This window comes from Simochromis diagramma, unplaced genomic scaffold (genome assembly GCF_900408965.1).
Source record: "Simochromis diagramma unplaced genomic scaffold, fSimDia1.1 OVJJ01000510.1, whole genome shotgun sequence".
NCBI lineage: Eukaryota > Metazoa > Chordata > Actinopteri > Cichliformes > Cichlidae > Simochromis > Simochromis diagramma.
In genome coordinates this window covers 3,470,516-3,489,397 of record NW_024387326.1, presented here as the reverse complement: position 1 = coordinate 3,489,397, position 18,882 = coordinate 3,470,516, and the positions used below count along the sequence as shown (strand labels likewise).

General features: G+C 42.6%; 1 protein-coding gene across 1 annotated transcript in view; it reads right to left on the bottom strand.

The window, feature by feature from the left end:
• The window catches only part of pvalb6 (parvalbumin 6), a 50,742-nt gene extending 33,933 nt beyond the window's left edge, over window positions 1–16,809 (bottom strand). Inside the window, exon 1 of the mRNA XM_040006151.1 lies at window positions 16,564–16,809. The gene's annotated coding sequence lies outside the window, so the exon portion shown is untranslated. The remainder of the gene's footprint in view (window positions 1–16,563) is intronic.
• Between the last annotated feature and the right edge of the window lie 2,073 nt (window positions 16,810–18,882).

The window sequence follows — 18,882 nt, the reverse complement described above, 5'->3', positions numbered from 1 at the left end:
TCATCTGAGGGTGTGTTGAGCTGCAGACACGGTAAAGTGGAAGAAGTTTATTCTTCTTGTTGTATAACACTCTCAATCAAATAACAGAGGCTTAAAAAAAGACTAGCTATTTGAACCCATGGCACTACACATGCTATTGCAAATCCGTCTGCAGAGATAAATAGAACTTCAATGCGGCTGCACTAACTTTATGTTTTAACCCTCTGGGTTAAAATTGTTCTCCCAAGTCATGCAATCATAGAACAAAGGAAATTTGTCTCCCTCTAAAATAAGGTCTTCCTTCCCCTTCTCCTTTTTCAAAATGGTGGTTCAGTGGTTAGCACTGTTGCCTCACAGCAAGAAGGTCTGGAGCTGACTCCACCATCTGGCAGGGCTCTTTCTCTGTGGAGTTTGCATTTTCTTTCTGGGTACTCAAGCTTCCTTCCACAGTCCAAGACAGTTAATGTGAGTGCAGGTAGTCTGTCTGCCTGTCTTTGTTAGACCTGTGTTGAATTGTCTCTCGACCAATGGATGAATGAATGGATGAGTATAGACCTGAATGTTTGGACATTGTGTGTGGTGTACCACAAGGTTCAGTGTTAGGGCCAAATTAAATGTATATTAATTACAATTCTGTAATTCGGTCTGTCATAGTGAAGAAAGAGCTGAGCAGAAAAGCAAAGCTGCTGAATTACTAGTTGAGCTACATCCTTTCCTTCACCTATGATCACAAGCTCTGGGTGGTGATCAAAAGAACGAGATCATAGATACAAGCAGCAGGAATGAACTTTATCCAAAGGGTGGCTGGCCTGTCCCTTAACAATAGGGTGAGGACTTCAGTCACTCAACAGGGACTCAGAGCAGAGCTGCTACTTCACCACATTCAATTGAGCCATTTGATGTTGTTTAGGCATCCGTTTAGGATTCTACCTGGGTGAGGTGTTCAGGGCATGTCCCACTGGAAAGAGGCCCCGGGCCAGACGCAGGACATGCTGGAGAGATTATATCTCTCGGCTAGCCTGTTCCCCCAGGTAAGCTGGAAGAGGGAGATCTGAGTTTTTGTGCTTAGGCCCCCAGGACCTAGCTAAGAAGAAGATAATGGATGGATGGATTTGCCACTATAATCCAAAAGATAATTGTTATTAACATCTGCACTCTCTTAGATTTGCTTTTTGCATTTTATGTTCATATAAGAAAAGTATAAGAAGTATATGAAGTAAGATGCCCATACAAAAAAGACGTTGCATCTGTCACGATGGCGATGACAGTGATTAACCTCCTAAGACCCAAACTCTTCCATGGCATGCATTTTTAATTTCTCTTTGATATTTGGGCTGATTGGGACCTGATGAATGTAAAAACAAAGAATCACCAGATGTTTTTTTAACCTAATTTTTGTTTCTAAGAAAAAAGAGAGCCACATATGAGGATATTTGTTTAAAATTTTGATAGAACAGTAGCAGTATAATGTTCTCATAAGTAGATATCAGGCCCTTGTAGAGCAAAATTGAGTATTTTGGTCTAAATAACCCAAAATGTCATGTCCACATATGTGGACGCCAGGTCCTGGGAGGTTAAGTCAGACTTTGCACAAAAAGGAAAAAAAGCTGGATTTGTTTGTGGGTTGCAAAGCTGCTTGCAGACGTGCAACAAATTAAGGCAGACTTAAGTCTAGATTACACCTGCCTAGATTAATAATATTAATAAAATAATATATGATTAAATAGTAACATTTTATCAATATTATTAATATATGAATAATGATACATGAAAAATGTATGATTAAATAGTAATAAGGCAGCACGATGGTTAGCACTGTTGCCACACAGCAAGAAGGTCCTGAGTTCAATTCCACCATCAGGCCAGGCTCTTTCTGTGTGGAGTTTGCATGTTCTCCCCGTGTTTGTGTGGGTTCCTCCCACAGTCCAAAGACATGCAGTTAGTGGGGATAGGTTAACTGATCAATCTAAATTGCCCATAGGAATGAATGTGAGTGCGAATGGTTGTCTGTCTCTGTGTGTTAGCCCTGCGACAGACTAGCGACCTGTCCAGGGTGTACCCCGCCTATCGCCCTATGACAGCTGGGATAGGCTCCAGCTGACCACGACGCTGAAAAGGATAAGCAGAAGCAAATGAATGAATGGATGGATGGATAAATAGTAATAATACACAACAGTTGAGTAGTCATTCCTGACCTGTCTCTGTAGTGTCACTAAAGCAGTCAGAATAAACTGACAGACTCATCTTCTGAATTTACATGGAATCTTATATAGTGTGCCCTGTGTTAAATATGTCCATTGCAAGGACAGAAGGGTATCACATGAACCATCAGCACATTATGGCTGCCTGTTATCAGCTTATCCTGCAGTTTCTAAATCCAAAGTGGATCTGATTATTTTTTTTGGCTTGTATGAACTAAAACCATCCTCAAGTTGAGGGAGTGTTGAAGCATTCCCAACATGTGCTAAGCTAGTCTTATATCTACAGTGCATTGCCTCTGCTGAGTAAAAGTCAACTGACTGTCCACCAGTGTGTTACGCAAAAAAAAAAACCAATGAAAAAATAGAAAATCAGTTATGCTGCATTTTATACAAACTGTGCTTTAACTGTCTACATCATCTAGCTATCAGCTTCTCTGTATTTGAGTTCTGCGAGCAGCGGCTGGGTGATACAGATAAAGAATGACAAAAGACTTTGTCATACATGCTGATGTGTTCACTGTTACTGTCCATGACCCCTGAACACCAACCCCCACCTGCCAACACCAATTTTATGACTGTTACATGATACGTAGTAAAGCAAAAAGGAAAAAACTCTAAAGGTAACAACCTTAATGAAAACAAAACAAATTGATAGATAGCTAAAAGAATGATAAGCGGATTATAACATGCACTTCCCCAAGATCATTCCTATAGCTCGGATGACCTTGGCTTTGACGGGGGAATCTGTGTTTTTTAGTTGTCTCTGTGATCAGTGTCACCATCTCCCCTCCTCTGTCTCTGTACTGCAATGCCTCGTCCTTTTTACTGTCTTGTTCACTTGTTTTATTCAGCGGCATTACAAGACAAAGACCCCGGAGGTCCGGATGCAGCCAAAACACATATGCACCCACACACACGCACACACATTTTAACAGAGTTAAAAATCCAACCATGTATTTTCCTCTTATAGAGTATGAAGTCTGCACATGCATGCATAATTTACAGTCAAGACACAAATACGAAGAGACATACAAGCACACACTCGTAAGTGACCCAGACAAGCCACTGACTGCAAGAGTTAAATCACTGTCATTGCATGACAAAGTTCAAGAAGCAGGTCTTCTGAGATTAATCTCTCTCCCACGTTTGCAAACAGCTCTAACCGACGTAATCAGAGTACATTCAGAAAGTTTTTAGACCCTTTCAAGCTTCCTACATTCCCAGCTTTTTTTGTCTTGTGTCTATTCTACAGCCCTTACATGTCTGTGAAAATCACCACAAATAAACTTTACTTCCATACTTGCTTACATTTTTGGTATCATTCAGATAAAGTGAAGCAATTGGCAGATTGCAGACAGATGGCCTCACGTTTGACACTAGAATACTTTGATGTACAGAGGAGCTCACGTTTGACTCAGTAGCTGCAAGATGCCCAGTTTCCTGGGGCTGCAGAACAAGGCCAGATCATCACCCCTCCACCACCGTGCTTGACAGTTGGTATGAGGTGTTTTTGCTGGCATGCTGTGTTTAGTTTCCAAATGTGGAGCTGTGCATTTAGGCCCGAAATCTCCACTTTGGTCTTGCCTGTTCAAAGAACATTGTGATTTGTTCAGACCCAACTTTGCTAACCTAAGCCATGCTATCATGTTCATTTTAGAGACAAGAGGCAGCCCCAGCTCCAAACAAGCCATACTTCTTCAGTTTTTATCTAATTACACTATCATGAACTTTAACACGCTAACTGAGGCCTGTAGAGTCTGAGATGCAGCTCTTGTGTTGTTATCCATTTCTCTGTGCATTGTACCGTCTGACCTTGGAGGGATTTTCCTGAGAGGTTCTGGAAAGACTGTGGTGTGTGTGTGTTAACACACCTGAATCCTCCCAGTGCAGCAAACTGAGAAAACTTCTCCTTTTACAGAGGTGCTCACACTTGCTGCTGCTCAATTAATCAAGTGAATTTGATTGTCAGCATCTAGCTGCTACTTGCCCTCTTAATTCCTATGGAAGTAGTAAAGGTGGACTTAGTTTTTCTGAAGACTGCATACAGTCTTTTTCATATGACTGTAGCTTAAAACAACTTTATCGGTAATGGCAGCCTCCGGTCTTTCTGGGAACGATTCTGCGGTCTTTTATGATATGAGTATTTTTTCTTTGTTTACTTTGATTCTTCATGGCAGAAATGTAAAAGTGCACTATACATCATGCTGCTATCGCACACTGTGTGGCATTGATGGATATGGCTGATGAAGCCATTTAAAAAAAGCGAAACCAGGTGGAGGAGTGTTTACTGTGACCTTCAACTGAACGATTCACAGTGAAAACCCACTTCTATCTATCTCCGATTGTGTCAGTGAATATTAGAGAGGCTTGATTAGTTTAATGTAGTGTTGTTAAAGGCAGGTGTGTGCACACACACACAGACACACACACACACACACACACACTGAAAATACTGCAGTCCTCGTCATGCCTCGCTGGCTCACAGCAGCGTGATGTAAGGGTCCTTTTTTTTCCCTTGGCTCCTTTAAAGTGATGGAGTCCAGTTTGGCCGGGCTTTGTGCAGGAAAAACCTTTAATCAAATGAGACAGACGTTGAATGCGCCACAGAGTTTGTGTGCATACTAGCTGGTGTGGCACTTAGGGCAACACAACACAAATATGGTTTGAGTCGTGACTAACTAGGGTCAGGGGGAGTCATGAGAGACGTGTCTCTTTTTTTACTCATGCAGACACAGACCTCTTCCAGGCACTTGGCCTTCATGGTTATACAGACATAAAAAAAATATAAAGCACAGTCACACAAACAAAAAGCATCCCCGGCCTTTGGGTCCTGATTCCCCTCTTCATCCGTCTGCCTGTTCCCCTTTGTTTCCTCTGACGTTGGTGAGGAAAAACGGGAAGAGACAGCTTCGGTGAAACATTGCGAGACGTCCGTCCAGCGGACAGAGCGAGAGATCCATTGGCGTGAGTGGCAGCAGACCCCTTTCTGATGATTTTAATGAAGGTTGATGGACTCTGAGACCTGACTCACTGCATACTGTCCGTGATGTGCGCAGGACAACCCTGCCTTACCGAGAGTTATGGCTTGCTGCATGAGTGCCACGGTCTGTATATCACGACTCTTGTCCTTGTCGGTAAGGAGCAGTCCCTTTCAGCGTCCTGCTCAAAAGCACTTCAGGCAGATGCTTGTTCATGCAGAAAAACTATGCACTGTGTCATGCTGCAGTGCCCTGGAGGACTAAGCAAAGCAGGGGTGAGGGTAAACTGAAACGGGCACTTTGCTGGATTTTCCATTTGGAGTTCAGTTTACCCATCCAGTGAAAAGACATGCAGAAATGTGCACTTCTTTAGGCTCTGTGGCCTAACCCGAAAGCTTGGTTAAGTAGTCAGGTACGCATTATGACAAAATCAACGGCCATTATTATTAAATAACTTTTGATTGTTTCTCAGGTAGACGCTGAGAAATCAAAGCCCTGTTAAACAATATTTTGCATCTGAGCATTAAGAATCAACGCACCGACTGCAGCTCTGTGCAGTTTTCCCAACATTTTGGCAGCAATTCGCGCCGTAGGCCGGAGCAGACAGTTGAATTCTTTGAAGTCTGTCCAGCCCGTGTTGGTCCAGCTGCCCAGCTTTCACGGAGCACCTCCTATCTGCATTTTGCCTTTTCGTCTTTGTATCGTTCTTCATTGTCGCTAACTGCTCACACATCCTCCATTTACCTATACTTTTCTCTCCCACCCCACCTCACCTCCTCTTCACTTCTTTGTCCGCTTGTTGTTTTTTCTTGTCTGACGAGTTGCTTTAACGCCTTGCGGCCACCTCTTTTTTAGCTTTGGTTGGACACTTTCACTCAAACTCTCATTCTCCTCAGCATTAAAGAAAGAAAAACACAATTTGTATTCCGGGCCATGTCTGTGATGTGAGTGAACAGAGAGGGGGAAGGAGAGACAGGGAGGAGGGCAGCGAGGAGAGGAGGGCTTGTTAAAGTCACAGTTTGATGACTGGTTAAATGTATTTGACATAAAGGCAGGTGTCTGGGGGCATTCGCCCACATTGGTAGACTGATTTTTTTCTTTTTTCTTTTGGTTTTATTTTAAAGAGGGAATTTGACCTTGAGTCAGCAAAGTGGCATGCTCTGACGCCAGAGAAGGTACTACAATGCACCATCACTCACTTCCTAACATAACAATAGCTTGACTTTACTGCAGCGAGGAGAAATTAGAAATGCATTTTGCAGAATGTTATAATTCTGCCTGATTTTGTGCATCATTACACAGGTGATTTGTATATTGACACACAAGTCTGCATTGCGCTTGAGTTTGCCCTTTTGTGGGGTTTTTTTTTTCCTAAATATAGACTCCCAGTGTATCCTCACAGTTGGATAATGATGCAGTTAGAGGGGTGAGAGAGGGAGAAGGATGGCTATCCACACACGTGGCAAGTCAAGTGCTCAACAGTAGACTTTTTAGATGCTGGTGGCACGGTGTGTTTGGATGCATTTGAATTTGTACCTCCATGACTGAGCAATATTCCCCTGCACGAATGAGTTTACGCATGGATGCCCGTTTATACATGTTACCCTGTATCCTACCCTGGCAGCGATGCCTGGTCAGCAGCTGACACCCCCCACACACACACGTAAACCTCCCACCCCATCACTGACAGCAGCTCCTGCAGTGCTGCAAGAAGGGAAAAAGATGGGGCAGCAGAGCTCCACTGACCTTGCAGCAGAAAACCCAAACAGTTCCAACAATACTAGCACACCCTCGACTGCTCACACGCTAAAGCGCTCTTGGGACGGCGCACACACAGCTCTCACCCCTCGCATCTCTTTGTGCTCATTCAGACACTCGGTCTACACTTTGGAATCACCTCAGGCCTGTTTGCCAGCCCCAGCCTTCTTACAAAGCATGAGGAAATGGACAAGACAGAAAATGTGCCCGAGGCTGGTGGTTGAGGACAGAATACGCGCGTTCCCATATACTGAAGCAAATGTGCATTCATTTATAAAGCGACAAGAGACAGAGAGTGAAACTGAGTTCTACCCGCAGGGAGGGAAATCAATAAACACGCACACACCGAGTTTTACACAGTTCTATGCATGCGTTAGCGTGCACTACAAAGTGCATTATGAATGTATGTAATGCCCATACACACGCTTGAAATAGAAAGCAAAAAACATCCTCAGCCCCAACTTCCCCTGCAGCTGGTAAAAGTCAGATAAAAGTTCCTCCTTTTTCCACTCTCTCTCTCTCTCTCCAGACTCTCTATCCCCACTTTCAGGTGGAGCTGTGGATCACCCCTCCTTGTTAGACCTGGTTGTGGGCGGAGCCTTCATTTTTGGGCACTTGCCTCCTCTCTAGGGCTGCGCAATACTGCAAATTCTGGAATCGATCAGATACCAAGTAAATGCAGGGCCAAGATTGTTAATACAAATAAAGATACTTTTAACCTATAAAGCCATTTTTTTATAGTGGAGAGCAGTGTGTCATAATTTATGAGACGAATCATCATTAATTTGCAAATTCTGAACACATTTTACTTTCCACAATAATTAGTTAACAGAACAAAACACACCTTTTAGCTTTTTACTACTTTTTGAATCTGGGTTTTTTGGAGACCTAGAATTTAAATCAGTGCTTTGGCACAAATATAAATGCGATGCTAATACCAGCGTCGGTAGTGATACTGTTGAGAGCTAAATCGATCCGGTCACCTCTGCTCTCTCAGGTTTTTTTCTTTTGTTTAAGTTAGAAATACTGAACCATTGTTCAGCTCCTTTGATTCCTGTCTCATTAAGAACATTGTTTCACACATCCAGTTCCACTCACCTGAGCTTCCCTGCCATCCACGCCACCTGTGACGAGTTACACTTACCTGCCTGCCCGCTCTCCACCCTCCTGAAAACCTATCCATCTGCCAGCTTCCCACTCTGAATCAGCTGCTCAAGAAACTAAAAAGGTCTTAGAGTTTAATTGCAAAATCTGCAAGATCATCTCTGACTCACCTTGGCCATCACTAATCACTCCCCTCCTCTCTGGCAGAGCCTCCTATCCTGTGCCTTTAGAGAAACCTCCACCTGCCAGTATCACTTACCTGCCCATAAATTACACTTTTTATCATTGCAATAAAACCGGTGAAACTGCAGTCGGTTTCCAAGTCCTGCCTTTTGAGTCCAGTCCTTGGTTAAATATGACAAAACCATTGTTTCTCTTCAACCTAGTGCCTCTTACTGATAATACCACAGGCCTCAGGCTTGTGTCGCCAGATTGAATATGACAGGGAAGTGAATGGGTTTCAGGAACAAGTGCATTATGGCATGAACGCTGTCAGAGAGAGTTTTTGTCTGTTTTGGGGCTTTGTTAATCCTGCTGGGAAAACACTGCTGTATTTAAAGCCTAGAAATATATTTGTCTTTAATTAAAAGGCAGGTCTGTTTCAAATGCATCGCATAAAGCCAAATGGTGTTTTAGTTAGGTATCACACAAAGTAGAACAGGGCTTGGCAAAGGCAATTAATTAACTATAATGAAATTTTACTTTGTAAAAGGGGGCTCCACCAATTTTACACATCAAAGTCAACGTGCAGGATGTGACAACGTGTACTCAGCACACTCACCAGCATTTTGTCAGAAGTCACTGGCATTAAGAGGAATGCACAAAGATTCATGTTTGTCAGCCAAAACACAGCGGTTCATATCCCATTTGAGAGCTTTGTGCTTTGTTCTTTGTTCCAGTTTTTTACTTTTTTTCAGTTTTATTTGAATTTAGCTTTCATTTGCTCTTTATACACCCAAACTACTGAGCCAGCTTTCATTTTAATTGCTGGTTTGGGTTAATAATATTACGCCCCATGTTAACAGATGACTTAACAGTGTCATAGGACCTCATTGACTAGCCTGTGCTTAAATATTGCATATGACCAATTCACACACAAATCCAGGATTAAACTCCTGCATTTGTTTGCACTCTGCAAACAGATATAGAGACCCTCGGGTCATGCGTACACACAAATGACAAAGGCCAAGCGTAAATCCGCACTCTTAAACTAAACTATATTAATAGATTTTTGTGGGTCATTCTTAATGCTTTAAAACAAAACAAGGCCAACCGTTAGTCCTATGGTTCACTATCAATACAGAATTAAATTACATGTAAAATTTAACATGACATATTCTACTAGGCAGCACTTTCACTACTAGATGTGACCAATAGGAAGACAAAAATAAACATGAGTTGGTTTTCAAACTTTCAAACTGTTTCCTCATAACCTCATAATTGCCATTTCCTGACACATCAGGTGCTCTTTTTTCCTCCGCCTGCTTCCTTCTTTTCCTTAAACTTGTTTTCTTTTCACATGAAGTTTGATGCCAGATGTTTTGGGTTTTTTGCGTCTCTCAGAGGAGGCACAATTTTCACAATGCTGGTTATTGCTGGGGGTTTTTTGAACAGCCAGGCTTACTGCTTTGCTGACAACCTCAACCTCAAGGTCAGTAAGAGAAATGGGGTCCTGGTTGAAGGTAGATTTCAGATACCAATTTAGATGTATGCACATGAAGGCCAAGAACAGCACTGGTAAGTGTACACGTTTCATCACTTCAGTGGAACTTGCATGTGCACTTACTTTAGAGAGGAATGTAAGAACATTTCTATGAACATATTCATGAATATTAGGGTCACATTTAGCCACACTAAGCCATCCATCCCATCCATTCGCTTCCGCTTATCCTTTTCAGGGTCGCGGGGGGCGCTGGAGCCTATCCCAGCTGTCATAGGGCGAGAGGCAGGGTACACCCTGGACAGGTCGCCAGTCTGCCGCAGGGCCAACACACAGGGACAGACAACCATTCACACTCACATTCATTCGCACATTCACACCTAGTGACAATTTGGATTATCCAATTAACCTATCCCCACAAGCTGCATGTCTTTGGACGGTGGGAGGAAGCCGGAGTACCCGGAGGGAACCCACGTAAACACGGGGAGAACATGCAAACTCCACACAGAAAGACCACTAAGCCTCTGCGGTTAAATGTGAACCTCTCGACCAGGCTCATCGACAGTTATATTTCAGTATAAACCAGCAGGAAAGCAGGTGATAACACAGAGATGGTAGCAGGGAAGAGAGAAGGTGGATGATTGGATAAGGGTTTTGGATTAAACAGAATGTATCGTCAGGGAATTGGAAATGAAGGTCAGATGAAAGGGGAGGAAGGTAAGAGGAAGAAGTGATAAATGGAAACTTACGCACCATCAGCATCCTTGGCTTTATTCCTAAGGGGCCAGATGTGGCCTGGTATATGTTAACATTAAATGGGGATTGATGGATATTGTTCTAAATAAACAGGTCTTTACAAGGCCACAACTACTTTGTGGCAACACCATCTCTCCATTTAACTACTTTTTCTCCACATTAGAGAGTATTTGAGATCAGCTTTCATTGTGTTTATGCTGTTGGTGCTGTTGTTGTTTAATCAATGTGATGTTGATCTGCTAGATTTTGCTTTTCTTGAAGAAATAAGAAAGCCAGTTACTAAAATTACTTTTTATAGAAGGATGTGTAATAATAGCAAAGAAGCGGAAGTTCCACATTGCTGCTCATGTCGAGTCCTCATCATAACTTAGCTGTAATTTCCAAACTATTCGTTGAATCCAAAGTAGCATTTTTGTTTCATTTCAGCCTTATTATTGTGAAACCAGCCAGAACGTGCCTGAAATTTAAACCAATGACAAAGCTATATTTGAATAATTGCTGTGCATTTGTTGAACGGTGAATGTTTAACCTGAGGACTCACGGCATTCATATATATATATATGTGTGTGTGTGTGTGTGTCTGTGTGTGTGGGTGGGTGTGTGTAAGTGTGTGTGTGTGATAAGATTTGGCTCCCCATAGATGGAGGCTTTAAGTGACTTTGACAAAATAGGTCACATCATCATCCTATTAATGTTCCTTTTCTTAAAAAAGACCCAACTAAAATAATAAGAAAACTCTCAATCCAATTTTTGCTCACTCCTTCTCCCATCTGACCAACGGGTTGTTAATGATCTCATTTAAGAGGTCATGGGTACTCTAATTGGAAGTGGGCTGACTACTGTTTCTCTGGACTGACCTCTGTGACGGTCTAAAGTTAGCACAGACTTCGTGACCCCACTAAAAATAGTCAAGTTTCTCTCACCGACTGACCTTACAAGTCCACATCGACCCTTTTAATTGCTCAAATTACCTTTGGAGCTCCCTTAAGGAAAGCCTTCTTTGCCTTTGGAGAAATAGTGACTTTATGTGGATTTAGTGACATTACTTTGGATGGAGAAAAGCTACATGATGAGCTACACTGATAGAACAAAGAGGAAGAGGCCCTATATACGCCAAAACCATTAAAAGTAATGCAAGTTTCCAGTATTGCTGGGCAATTTGCCGCTTGTTGCACCATGCTGTTCACTCTGGTAGCATGTGACACCTTGACACAATCACACAGTGTGCAGCTGAGCACTGTCTGGCAGTAAACTGCGCACTGCCACAATCCCATCACTTATTCAAATATTAGCCAAACCGCAACATCTGATGCTTCGATACAAGCTGTTCATTCCAGCCTCATAAGTCTTTGTTAGGAGGTGGCTCTGTTCCAGCACCAGTGCAGTCCACACACAGTCACAGTGCCACACATATACGCACGCGGCAGCGTCTACACACGTGTGTCTGCAGGCCAGCACACCCAATAATAAGCTGTAAACAGGCAGCATTGGGCACGTTTTCTTTTAATGATCAGCCTGCGTATCACTGAAACCATCAAGCTCTCTCCCAACGCAACCGCCAAAAACAACATCTGTCCTTGACCTTGGCAAAGAAAACCCACCAGTGTATAGCGAGCTGCTCCGCCTATCACAGCCTTCTGTCGGGTCCATTATGATAACAGGGTCATTTGTTAATGTGTCTCTGTGCTGTGTAAATGCAACTGCTTAGTTTGTGGGTGCATTGGGGTATATGGGGGGTCTTTGTGTCACCTATGACTGGCCCAGCGTTACAGGCCCTGTTTCTGTGTATCCGTGTGCATTACACACTGGATAGGGGTGAGAATTTAAAAAATGGACATCAATTGTTCCTAAATGCCGAACCCCGGTTGACCTTTTTTCCATCTCTTCAGCAAAACCACGTGACTCCCTCTTCTTCAGTCATCTTTATTAAAATCTGTGTTTTAATTAACGCCGTTCAACGAGGGCCCTCTGAACAGGGGGTTAATTGTGCTTTTCGTGAAATCAGCTCAAATGCAAATTCTCTCTGCGTGACCTCTGTTCCGTTCCTTGGAATAGTGTTTTAATTATCCAGACAACCTCTTAAGAAACCGTGGTGACGGGGTAACCATATGGTCAGTAGTCAGGTCTCATCCTCGAGATACTGCGGATCACAGGAAGTGAAAGAATGTGGAGGATCAGTGGAAGAATGTTCGGATTTACAGATATTCAGGAAGTAAAGCACCAAAAATAAGGAACAATGATGATAGTGATGCTTAAAATAACAATAAAAAATAATAAATAAAGAAATGTCTAGAAGAAACGTCAATATACTGCTCACATTCTGACTATTGATTTCATGATGTTCTCTTATGTGCTATCCACACGCTTCCAGAAACAGCTACTCCACTATCCTTCCCTACTCAGCCCTCTGCCAATGGGCTTCCATCCTCCCTGCTCACATTAACAGTCATGTCTCCACAACATGTGCGCCGCAACAATGGGCAGCAGAGCACAAAAGATAGGCAAACGGTGATTTGCATTGTAGGCCAAAGCACATCCTCCTCAGCAATACGCAGGAAAAAATAAAACCCTGAACACAATCATCAGCAGCCATAAGTAGGCAGTAGGGTTTTTTTTAATTATTATGCATGGTTTCACTTGGATTCACTTGAAAAAATAAAGTTGTTGTAAACCAAAGAGCACTTTGATGTCAGTCATGTGTTTCCTGCTTCTTTGTCTGTTTGTACGGTAAAGATGTTAATGTCAGTTTGTCTGTGTATCAGTCCACCACTTTACCCGAGGCTGTAAAAGACGATAGAAAAGTATTGGATAGATTACCATGAAATGTATTACAGAGTTTTATAGCCACCACAGGATGAATCCTACTCATTTTGACCACACCCTCAATTTCCTGTCCCTCAATTTCCTGTCAATTTCCTGTTTAAAAAGTCAGTAGCGTAACATCATATCTAATAATATTTTAAGACTTCAAAGCCGATTTAGACAGCACATCAGCATCCATATTCTTGCTAATATAGTAATGGCATCATTCGTATATCCTGTGTGTAACCACACAATTGAGCACAGTCTTCTAAAACAAACTGTCACTGTTAAACAGGTAGCACCTCGTTCACACATTGTCAATATACACATAACTGCACTCGTTCATGTCCCAGTCATACTGTTAATGTGACGCATCAGCGCATTTGCTACCGAAGGTTTGGAATTTCTACACTGGTTCCCTGTGCCTCCCTAAATCAGCCTGTTCTTATTCCTGGGGCAACAATTAATGGTGTTTTATCAAAGCTGTTGGCTTGGCTCATTTAGCACAAGGTGTCCTTAAGCAGCGGAGCTTAACGCATGGCATTAGCGAGATGGGACTGTCGATCCCAGTTCGTGTTTCGTCAGGGTTACTGCTGTGAAGGAGCATTTTTTGTTACAGATCACAATCTTTTCATAACCTTAGAATAAGTTTTTAGCACCTAAACATAAACAAGTTTGTACCTCAAACTAGTCTGAGAGTCTTTAAAACAGAGACAATATTGCAATGACAGCAGTTGAAGAAACGTGGAATCGGACAAAATTGCATTACAGATATACTAGATATACTGTGCCGCAGTTTTCAAGACGTGTCCTTAAATGCGCATGCACATCATTGCTGTAGCTTCACACACACATACACACACAGACATATAATGATCCACACACCAATCTTTATTTTTCTTTCCCCTGTCACCCTCTTTTCATCTTCTTGTCCTGTCAAACACGGTGACATAAGAAAAACATTCACTCCCTCTTTTTGAAGCTGTTTCTCTCTCTCTAACACACACCCTGCAACCCCGTCTCATGGTTCCCTCCCACAGAGCATTATTTCCCACCTGGGTATTTCACACTCCGCAGGGCCCTGTGCTTTTTAATTCATTGAACTCTCATGAAATCCCAAGAAGATATGTTACCATGCACTGAGTCTGACTTTTATAGCTAATAGGGAAGTGGTGACAAAGTTTAATGGGGTTGTGTGATGTGTGAGTTTTAGGAGTGGAGAGAGAGCAAGAGGCAGATACAGAGGGCTGTATTTTCATATTATCCTTTTTCTTGAAATATTGGAGCAAAAAGAATGTTTTTATAGGTTAATGTCACTCTAAAATGGGGTTTTTTGGAGGGCCAATTCCTCATCTAGAGAAATTACCTGTGGTACACATCAGGGTCTGATCTGGGCCCTATTTTCTCTTCTCTTTTGTCTGCATATACACTTTTTGTATATGCAAATGACACAAAATTGTATGTCCCTATAATTTGTCTTGGTTTGTTTCATATCTCGAGCCTAAAGACGAAAACTGACATAATTATATATGTAGGTATTTTACATTCCACAGGGCTCTATGCAGGGCTGCCATGAAATCACAAAAATATATTCTACCATGCATCACATCTGACTTTTACATCTAATAGGGAAGTGGTCATAAATCATTTAGCGCAATTCAGTTTTATTTATATAATGCCAAATCATACGCAGATGACAAACATTTATATATCTCTTTGATAATTTGTAAGTGTCTCAGTCAAGCTGCAAAGTTATAATTTAAGGTAAAAAGCTAACTACCAGTGAAAAGACAATACTGTTTTATGTCTTTCGTCCAACTTTATAATGGATGGACTGGTGAATATGTTAGACATGCTTGGCTTACATGCCCCAAAGCTCGTGATCTGCCTTTTTCTATGTATTTGGCAGAACACAGAATTTATTATAAAGTCCAAGAATAACATATCAGTACTGCAGAATTATAGATATTAAATCTTCTTGTCGCTTTAGCCCAAATTTTGCACAGGCTTTAAATGGTTACCAGAAGATATATTTTAATTGCTTTGGTGATCCTCTGTCTTTGACTCTTGGCCTCTACGGGATCCTATCGTTATCTGTACGCCTCCCTTTTCAGTCCAACTTATCACTCCTACACTAAGAAGGCATCTGAAGTTTTCTCCATCCATTTTTTTAACCATTTTTGATCACCCCCTTCCACTTGAAGTGCAACCGACTCTCCCCCTCTCCCCAAACAAATGTCGCTCTCTAATTGGCCAGAACTGGGGAGTCATGAGAGCGTTGGTGTTTGGACAGCTGTTAATCTTGAAGGGTTGGCAGCGGCAGAGAAGATTGTGACAGTGGTGGGGAGAGGGATGACAATCTGGAATGGCAATGTGAATGACGCAAGGAGAGAGGAAGAGTTCAAGTCTGGTTGCAAATTACTGCCATCCCAAGTCTGTGACCACATCTGTCTGTCATTGTGAGGCTGTGGTGTCAGTGAGAAAGTGCTTCCACAGATATATAATGCAGTGTCACTGTTTGTCTCAATGCCTCTGCAGCATTGTGTAGTATGTACTATGGCAGTGCAGTTAATGTACAAGAACAGACACACACACACGCCCTGCACATTCATTCACTCCAAATCATCACACGCATGGGGATGCACTGTGTTTTCTCCACTGCTCACACTCACTCTTGCTCCATATCTTCCTTTCCTTCGATCCTATGCTCACACACATACACACAATAAAGCACACATACACAGCGCTCAGGGAACCAATCACCATCGCCTGTTTTCAGGTCCTGTTTGTGAATGGGATTTTTACGGGAGAGGAGGAGGCAGGCACCTCTGTGTTGTAGGCATGCAGCTGCTACAGCGGGGAAGCATCAGCATCCCGTTCTCATTTTTTTTCCCCCACAAGCTCAAATATTTCTCTCATTTTCTCTTTGTGTTTCATTTTTAATGTTATGGTTATTTTGGTTGTTTTTATTATTGCAGCATCACTCTTTCCCTCTTCTTGAACTCTCTCTGACTCTTTTCATCTTTTTTTGGATGGTGCAGTTGGATGTGACTGCTGCATTGAAATATCCCCCCTCTTTCACCATTACCTTCACCATCATCCACAGCTGTTTGCCTCTTCCAAATATTTTTCATTATCCTGTCCACTTTCCCATTTATTGCACAACTTGCTTTTTCCACAACATTTTTTCTATCTGTCACTCCATCTTTTTCTTACCCTTCTTTCTTCTCACCATCCCATCTGCATCCCGAGGAAGGTGCTGATGCGGGTAGGGTGAATGCCTAAAGACTCACACACACACAAACACACAAGCGTAGACACTTACCTTCTGTGACAGGATCTTCCGTCCGGAGTGCTTCTGAATCTTCAGTGGTTGAAGATAGAGCAGCGAGCCTCTGTGAGCTTCTGGCAGATAAAAAAGAAGTGGAGGACAGGCAGAGAGGAAGAGAGAGAAAGAGAGACAAGACAGGAGAGGGAGTGAGAGGTATAAAGAGAGAGAGTGAGAGAAGGGAAAAAGTGGACTAGAGGGGCGGGCTGAAGCGATCCAAGTGGAGGAGGAGCAGGATTCTCCTAGCTAGCTGGAGGTGAGATGAAGGGGAGAAAGAGAGAGGGAGGGAGAGATAAAGGGAGAGGGAGGGAGAGAGCTAGGGTGCACTGGATTGGGATAGGAGGGGATTGTGTGATGTTTGAGAGGAGGAGGGATTGCAGCGGATGAAGGGAAAGTTGGAGAGAGGAGAGAGGAGGGAAGGGAACAAAGAGAAAAAGAGGTTTATTGATGGGAAATGATGGAGGAGGGAGGATAAAAGAGTGAGATGCATGCGAAAGATGACCTAAAGCCAAGTATCCGAGGAGGACGGAAATGACAGATTAGAGGTAGAAAATGCAGACAGGGCAGCAGAACCAAAAGTCTAAAAGGGAGCCAGAGGACAAAAACGCCTGACAGGAAATAGGTGTGTTCAGCTATGATTTGATGGAAGAGAAGTGGAAGTGTGAGATTTCAGGGCACCGTTATGTAACCTTTAACAGCGTCAAATAATACAAGAACAACTTATGTCAAGCCATCACATGCATGCGGTCCCTGGAGACAATCAATTTCAGAGTGCAGAAAATGTCCTTCCATCCATTAAATCTTACGGTAATCCGATCTTGTGTTGATGTGTTGCAGTACGGATACTGCGATTAACTTTGGAGCAATAACTTACCGGCGGATGGAGAACTGGGGGGAAAATAAAGCGAAAGATCTTTGTGAGAGGCTGGTGACAAAAATGGAATCTGGGAGGTGAGCGTACATATACCTTTCAGGAACTTTAAGGAGAGTAATGGTTCACATGTGGATTGTAACATACTGTACAAAAAGTTTTAATGTGAGCAAACCGCATTACAGCTATGGATAGACTGTCTCTCTCTGCTCTCTTCTCTTTCCTCCAACCCCCAGCCAGTCATGATGGATGGCTGCCCCCTGGAGCCTGGTTCTGCTGGAGGTTTCTTCCTGTTTAAAGGGACTTTCTCCTTCCCACTGTCACCCAGTGCTTGCTCATAGGGGGGTTGCCTGATTGCACGTATGAAACACCATGCCACCGAACACAGGAGCATATTTCGAGAAACCATGGGGCTTCCAGGAGTCTGAGTCCCATGTAGGACTGCTGTTTTTACACTTTTATTTTCAAATTTGGTTTTCTGATACTGTTCAAATAAATTAACACAATAAAGCTATCTGGGTTTTTTTAGTAAAACATCATGTTTGGATTAAAATGATGTTTGAGTCTCATGACTGAAAACTGCAATTCCTCTAATCACCACTTTAGGCCTGCTTAAAAAAGTGAGTCAACTCCTATAGACACCCATGGCCACTGGGATAGACTATCCTCTTGGTAATCCAACTCTAGTTTGATATTTTTAGGTGTTTATTTGACCAGGAAGTGAAACTAAGCGTCTCTTTTGCAAGATTTTCCTATACTGACATAGTCAAATAGACTGGTATTTTTATCTAACACTTACATACACGTTAACACTCTGATGGATGCACCAGGGGCAACTCGAGGATACTTCAACATGCTGACTTCAGGAGCCAAAGTAAGAAACAGAGAGGTTGACAGGTTGTAGCTCCTAAGCCACAGCCACTCATAGACAGTATTAACCTAGCAAACTTTTCACGTCAGGGGAAAACAGAGCTCCAAGAAAAATCTCTGCAAGCATGGGGAGAAGTGTACCTCCTCACAAAAGAGCCGTACCCTGGTTTGAACCCAGGACCCACTTATGGTAAATGCAGCAATTCTAACCGCTGAGCAGATGCGAGAGAGCCAGCGTGATGCTAAATGCTAGCTTGCTGCACTCTTGCTGGAAAGTTAGCAGAAGTATATTGGTTATGTAGGTGATGCAGTCTGCTCCTCTTCATGGATTTAAAAAGAAACCCTGATTTTGCACCTGTTGTTGATCAGCAGGTTACTGAATGTAAAAGTGAAAATGAAAAAAATCCTAAACTAGCATATAAAAAAACTGTTTGTGGTCGCTTTTGCATCTTTTCTCACATCTCTTTGGGGTCCTTTCTCACTGGCTTCTAAAGGAGAGGCATCGCTTCATGCAGATGCTTTGTCAGATATAGATTTCATGCAATTGTCTATTTGTGTTCAGTGTCAGAGGTCTG